This window comes from Manacus candei, unplaced genomic scaffold (genome assembly GCF_025592945.1).
Source record: "Manacus candei isolate 608988 ecotype Guabito, Panama unplaced genomic scaffold, ASM2559294v1 h1tg000049l, whole genome shotgun sequence".
In the NCBI taxonomy this organism is placed as follows: Eukaryota; Metazoa; Chordata; class Aves; order Passeriformes; family Pipridae; genus Manacus; species Manacus candei.
The window spans coordinates 21,617,245-21,624,644 of NW_026138097.1; positions in this window are offsets into that span (position 1 = coordinate 21,617,245).

A 7,400-nucleotide genomic window follows, 5' to 3' on the forward strand; every position below is an offset into this window, starting at 1 on the left:
AACTAAACACCACACAGCTGTTTACTCACTTCATAGTGGAATGGAGAAGAGAATCAGAAGAGTAAAAGTGAGAAAATTTATGGGTTGAGATAAAGACAGTTTAAGGGGACAGAAAATGAAGATAATAATAACAGCAATTAGAATAGACAAAATAAGTGATGCACAATGCAATTGCTCACCACTTGCTGACTGATGCCCACGCAGTTCCTGGGCAACAGCCCCCTGCCAGCTTTTCCCTTAGTTTACATACTGAACATGATGCCATATGGTACGGAATACCCCTCTGACCAGTTGGGGTCAGCTGTTCTGGCTGTGTCCCCTCCAAACTTCTTGTGCCCCTCCAACATTTTTGCTGGCAGAGCACAAGATAAAAAGTTCTTGATTTAGTATAAATGCTATTTAGCAACACCTAAAAGCATCAGTGCATTATCAACACTATTCTCATATTAAATCCAAAGTAGAGCACCATACAAGCTACTAAGGATAAAGTTAACTCTATCCCAGACCAAACCAGGACAAGAGGAATAGGAGAAAGACTTGGGAAATCTATACACCAATAGTTCAGAGGGAAAGAATGAGTATAATTAGAGATCTGAATAATTTTTATAGAGGGGAAATACTGCAATTTGTGAATGGTTGTCTGAAAGAAGAAAGAAGATTTAAATACGAAAAATACTGATTGGAAGAGAAAAATAGTTGCCAGTTCTCTGTGTTAATGAAGTTAAGACAATAGGTAATTAACAGGTTTAAATAGCAGTATAATTTACATGCTGAAATTATAAACATAATGCTATATTAAAACAGGCCAGTTTCAGAGTCTGTGAAGTCTCCACTGTAGAAAATCTTTCCGAAATAGAATAAACTATCTTACATATGACTATAATTCTTTGTATATTGAAGAAAAGGGATGAACCAATGGATTCCTGAGATCCCTTCCAGCTCAGTTCTGTAATTCTCTACTCACTAAGTTAAAAATTGAAAGTTTATTTCTTTTTTTTTTTTACTATACAAATTACCATAAAGAAAAAAAGTGTTAGAGCAAATTTCTGGTATAATTATGACACTCAAAGAAAAAAGGGAAACTGATAGTTATTTCCCCAAAGAGTAGGTTTTTAAGTTGTCTAATTGATCTATGTTTGCAAAGAGTATAATTAAATCTTAGGGCAAATATATGCATTCAAATCCTTTTAGAAAATAATGGAATTCAGATGTATAATTTCTCAACTCCTACACACAGCTTTGAAAATACCCTGAAGTCTAAACAAAAAGGTACCCACGGTGACAAAAGCAGAGTTCAAAACAAACATTAAACAGTTTTATACCTGTTCACAAAACAAAATGCCACATTTCGTAAAGACCTCCTTTAGATGTAGAAAGAAGGGGAGCTACTTTCATATCCAAGACTCTTTCTCAACAACTAGATAGACTCAATAAGCTGAATCTGCCCTGAAGAAGATGACACGGAACTTCGCAGTCACTCTTGAGTTCAGTGGGAGATGTCAGCCCACCTCTGGTTGTTAATTAAAATGATTGATTATGCTCTGTTTAGCATAAAATAAGTGGGATATCAAAAAACCTCACTACTTTTGTAGTGTCATCATTCTCTAATTTAACTGATCCAACATGTACTGTTGAATGGCATAAAGCCATAGAAATTAATATTAAGTGTTTAAGTAACGTGGAATTTACATTAATTAAACCAGATAATTAAGCAAACAATTAAAACTTCGCAATATTAACAAGTAATTGTACAATGGGCATTTATTTAAGTTTGTCCATAAGTTTATGTTATAGGCATTTTAATAAATTTCCTAATTGTACTGACATATTACAGAAATTAGAATGAGACCAAAATGCATAAAAAGCCCTGGACAACACTAATTCAAGCTTTTTAAGCATTTATGAACAGTTTAAAATGATTGCCATTGATTTAACTAATTATATCTGCTACTTAATCTAAATGGAATACTTAATTGCAGCCTGAATTGTAGGTTTTGTTGGGAGTTAAAATACAAAATATTACACAGGGAATCGGTAGTTGTAGAACTGTTGATACAGCAAGGTTTAAAAAATGTTATATACAGCTTTTATAAAGCTTTAGGGTTGAACTAAGAAGAGAAAATTACTTTATTTGGGTCACAGTATTGAATATTACAGCACAATTATCAATGTTTTATCAAAGAGCTTAAAGCTTTCATCTTAATCCTTTGATAATTTTAAATCAACAAGGGATTCATTACATCACGTAAAAACCCCTATTTGTGAAGCTTTTATGTCATGGGAAAGGGATCATATTTCTCTGTGCTAATGAAGAAATTATAAGGTATTGATTAAGAAAAGGGAAAAAAATAAACCCTGCTTAATTTTTCTTCCTCAACTAACTCACTTTCCTCTGACTTTTGCACTGCCTGTTATGTATTCAAGAAGAAATAGAACCTAGTTACATTCTTCTTCCTTTGGAAATTGAGCAAGTGGCCTGTTTTTTGCATGATGTACTTCTCTTTTTATAAGAAAATAAAAAAAAAATATTAGCTCCTGAATGTAAACCAAAAATATTTAAAATGCATATTGTGGAATCTGCTTGATCCAAAGAGATTTCTGTCTGGTTGCATGTAAATTGCAATATTAGATTTTTTTCCTATATCTTGCATTTTCCTGTTCTCCAAAGAATTCAAGATATAAATTTCTCATAACACTAATATTACTGTATCGGCACAAAATACTAGTCTATTGGAGGGGCTGATGAATGTCAAAACAAATCATAAAAGCATTTAGTTATTGAATTTTATTTTAAAATAAAAATACAGTATTATTTATTACAATACAAATACAGCATTATGTACAAAAGCCTGAAAAAGCAGACAGTAGCCTGTTGAGAGGAAAGATATTGAAGAACTGTTTAGCTATAAACTATAAAAACCACTATACTATAGGATGTAACATGTCAATGAGAACACTGAAACAGTGATTGGAATAGGTTGGAAAGGAGTTCATGGGTTCCTCATCTCATATGAGAGACCTGCTCTGCAGAACTGAAAAATTAAGCAAATAACATCAAGGACAAGCGTCTTGTCTTCCAGAAAAGAATAGCTATGGTTAGTATCAGGCATACTTCCTTAAGTGGCATGGGTTTAAATTCTCTCCCAAATAACTCCATCTCTGTCCCAGCTTTCCTTAATTTGTGCTCAGGGATTTTTTTTATCCATCAATCTGTTATTCAAAAGCAGGCTTCTGGAGCTGTGGTTTGTATATGCAGGGAGAAGGCATGGAAAGCTGAAGCTCAACTGAAGTTGAAACTGGCCAGTGTTGTTTCAGATAACAAGAAGAGCTTTTTGAATTATGTTAATAGCAAAAAGAGGTCTAAAAAAACCATTGGACTGACACATGTTGAAGATGGTCATCTGACTAATACAAATGAATAAAAAGCAGAGGTATTCAATGCATTTTTTTACCTCCATCTTCATTAATGTTGACAGACTTCGGGCTTCCTGGCCCCCTGAGTTAGAGGACCAGGACTGTGGGAAGAGTGACTTTCCATTTCTGAAAACTGAAATTGTAAGGGGCCAACTCTATCAGCTAAAAGTTCAAAAGTCCATGGGGCCTTCCAGAGTTCAGAAGGAACAGAGCTCAGAAGGAACAGATGATATGGCAGGACTGCTCTCAATTATCTAACGAAGTCTTGGGTGTCTGGGGAGATCTCTGCTGACTGGAAGCTGAACAATCTTATTACAATCTACAAAAAGGGTGTGAGGAAACACACAGTGAACTACAGTCTAACCTCATCTCCTGGAAAAATTATGGAGAAGAATATGAGTTGTTCACAAAGGGAAAGTCCTGTGCAACTAATTTGAGATACATCTATTATAGTCTCACCCACCTAGTGGATGAAGGGGAGGCAGTGGATGTAGTTTTCGCATGTTAGCAAGGATTTTGAATCCTTCTGTGGGTTCATGGTGCACTGGGTGAAGAACTGGCTGAAGTGAAGAGCTCAAAAGGCTGCAGTGAATGGGGCTATATCTGGCTGGTGATCAGTCATCAATGATATTCCTCAGGGTTCAGTTCCAGGGCCAGTCCTGTCCAATCTATTTATCAATGATCTGGATTCAGAACTTGAAGGTACCACTAGCAAGTTTTCTGATGATCCCAAACTGGAGGTACTGTTGACTCTCTTGAGGGAAGGAAGCCTTGCAGAGGGATCTAGATAGGTTGGAGTATAGGGCAATGATTAATGGGATGAAATTTAACAAGTCCTAATGCATTCTGCACCTGGGATGGAGTAATGTTGAGCCCAAGTATAAATGAGGAGAGGGGTGGAGAGCAATCCTGCAGAAAGGGATCTGGAGTTGCTGGTTGGCAGCAGCTCAGTGTGAGTCAGCAGTGTGCCCTGGCAGCCCAGAGGGCAAAACATGTCCTGGGGTGCATCAGGCACAACATCACCAGTTGGCCAGAAGAGGTGACTATCTTGCTGTATTCAGTGTTGGTGTGGCCTCACCTTGAGTACTGTGTGCAGTTCTGGGCTCCACAGGCTAAAAAGGGTGTGTAGGTACTTAAATGCATCCAGAGGAAGGCAACAAAGCTGGTGGAAGGGCTGGAAGGAATGTCCTGTGAGGACTGGCTGAAGGCTTTACTTTTGTATAGTACAGAGAGAAGGAGGAGAGGGAGGTGAAGAGTGGAGTGGAGAGGGAGGTGCTGAGCTCTTCTCCCTGATCTCCAGTGACTGGACTTATGGGAATGGGTCAAAGGGGAGACTTAGTCTGGACATTAGGAAGCATTTCTTTACCAGGAGGATGGTCAAGCACTGGAGCAGACTTCCTAGAGAGACGGCCAATGCTCCCAGCCAGTCAGTGTTTAAAAGGCATTTGGACAATGCCCTTGACCATGTGCTTTACATTTTGGTCTACCCTGAAGCTGTCAGGCAGTTGGACTAGATGATTGTTGTAGGTTACTTCCAACTGAAATATTCTATTCTACTCTATTCTATTCTATTCAACTCTACCCTACTCTATTCTATTTGCTTCTTGAAATGAAAGCATGCCCTCCCCCCATGTTCTTTAAAACACAGTCAGATGACCCCCTTATAGAAAAGTTTGTAGCACAAAGTCCTATGCGGTTTCACAGAATAAGGTATTCAAAAGGCAGAGCAGTAGTATGTAAAGTGATAGCCTAGTGTCCTAGTTTTACTACTGTGTAGTTCAGATGGGAGCTCAGTGAAATAAAATCTCATGGAAAGTTCTCCATTCTCTTCTCTTCTGTTTTTCTTTCCCTTAACTCTTTTCCTGAGAGAAACCATGCATTAAACAACATCAGCTGGTTCCTTAAAAAGAAAGAGCTGTGTTTGCACCACGACTCTCAGAACACAAAAAATTCTGTCTCACTGAAAAAAAGTAATTAAATAATTTTGTAATTAAATCATGTAAATAAACCGACTTTATAAACTAATGATTAATACTATGATTTGGTTTTTAAAGAGGAGGCTGAGCTTATAACTATAATGTCTTCAATATAAAAGAATTACAATACAATACTGGAGAAAAGAGTATCTTGGGAAAGAAAAGGATTTGTTATTGATTCATTCAAACTGTTAACTCTAAAAGCAAGGAGTCAGTATCAAAACATTTTGAAGGATGTTATATTTCAGAATAAGACTTCTAAAGGGCTAGATATATTATAGTTAGTTATGGTTGTGGGTAACTGTCAGTACTATGCCCTTCAGTGAATCTCAATCTGTATAGTTCATACTGCAGATAACTGCAATTCTTGCAAAGTGGTTCATTTTTCAGGTACAGAAAAACCATACCACTAGAAAACAGTCTGACTAATTTTAAGGTAAGGTTGAATGGAGCTCTGAGCAACCTTGTCTAGAGAAAGCTGTCCCTTTCTATGGCAGGGGGTTCGAACTACATGATCCTTAAGATCCCTTTCAACCCAAACCATCCTATGATTCCATGAAATAAAACCCTTTCTCAAACCTAGTGCAAAAGCCTGGGAATTTTGACAAGCAAGCAGGTTCTGGAAGAGGTACATTTTTTTTAAATTTTATGCTCCCTTTTCCTGTTCAGGCAGTCTTCATGCAGCTTTAACAGTTACAGTTATTTGTATATGCTGTAATTTCAAGGGACATGAAAGCTCCCCCTAGGTCATGCCTGAGACCCTGAACCAGATTATCAGGCTTCTGCCCCACTCTGCGTTAAAGAGAAGGTTGCTTATAGTTCTGGCACTGCCAATAATTCAAAATCCTGCAACTGTTTTATAAAAGTTTGAAAAACTCATTCTACTTATTAAATCTCTGAATCATAATGTCTGTTTCATGCTAACCACATCAGGTAGAAAGAGATAATTTTAGAGTCATGAAAGCTGAAAAAAAAAAACAAACCCTTACCTCATAAAGTGATAATAATTAAATATTTAAAAGGTGACTGTCAATATGAAACAAGAGAGTTAGATCCTAAAGTTCAAAAACATTTTGCTTTATAGAACTGTGAATTAATTCCTTTAGAATGGTACTTAGGAAGAGAGGATGAGAAAGGGAAATTGAAAAGCATATAATTCAACATAAAATTTGCCTGATTGTTAATATTGATAGAGGTGTAAAATAGATTTTTCACTTGACATTACCAAAAAACATTTTAAAATTGAGAGCAATTTCACTTAGGCTGCATGCAGCATGTCACCTGCTTTGTCAACAGAAAGCAACGGGATCCATTTTATTGAATGGTAAATATTTTCACCTGTGCGTCTGCCCTCACAGGAATTTATCGTACTGTTTCAGACCTTTTGGTACAGGGCAAAGGTTTTATAACTGTCTGCTCAGAGGAGAGGTATTGATTATGCAAACTTGCTAAATGTTGCTCAGAGTTACAGGGATTCGATAATAACAGCAAATATTTGTTGTTTAGTTGAACTTTCAGTAAAGGTCTGATGAAACTTTAAATGTTGGGGCTATTTTAAAGTGATTTATTTCAAAACCAGAGAATGAAATGAAGTTCTGACTATAGATTGAACTTTATAAATGGACATTACATCCCATTTATATACCTTATAAATTGAAAGCAATTATTTTATTTCTTGAATTATTTCTAAACATTGTCTGGCATTTCTTTTCAAATATGAATCTTTCTACTTGACTGAGACTCTTATCATTGGATATAATTTTTCTACTCTATTTGACACACAGTGACATTTAGAGGAGATAAATATCAGGATTCTTAATAATTTAATAGAATAATTTCGGTGTCTCTGAGTTGTCAGTGTTTGAGGGATACATACTGCCAGCTAGGGGGAATTTTGTCTGCACATTTTGATGATCTACAGAAAATAATGTCAAGTATTAAGACTTTTGCAGTAAAAAAAAAAGAAAGAAAAAAGAAAACGAACCTTGCAGAACAGCTACCTGTAAAAGC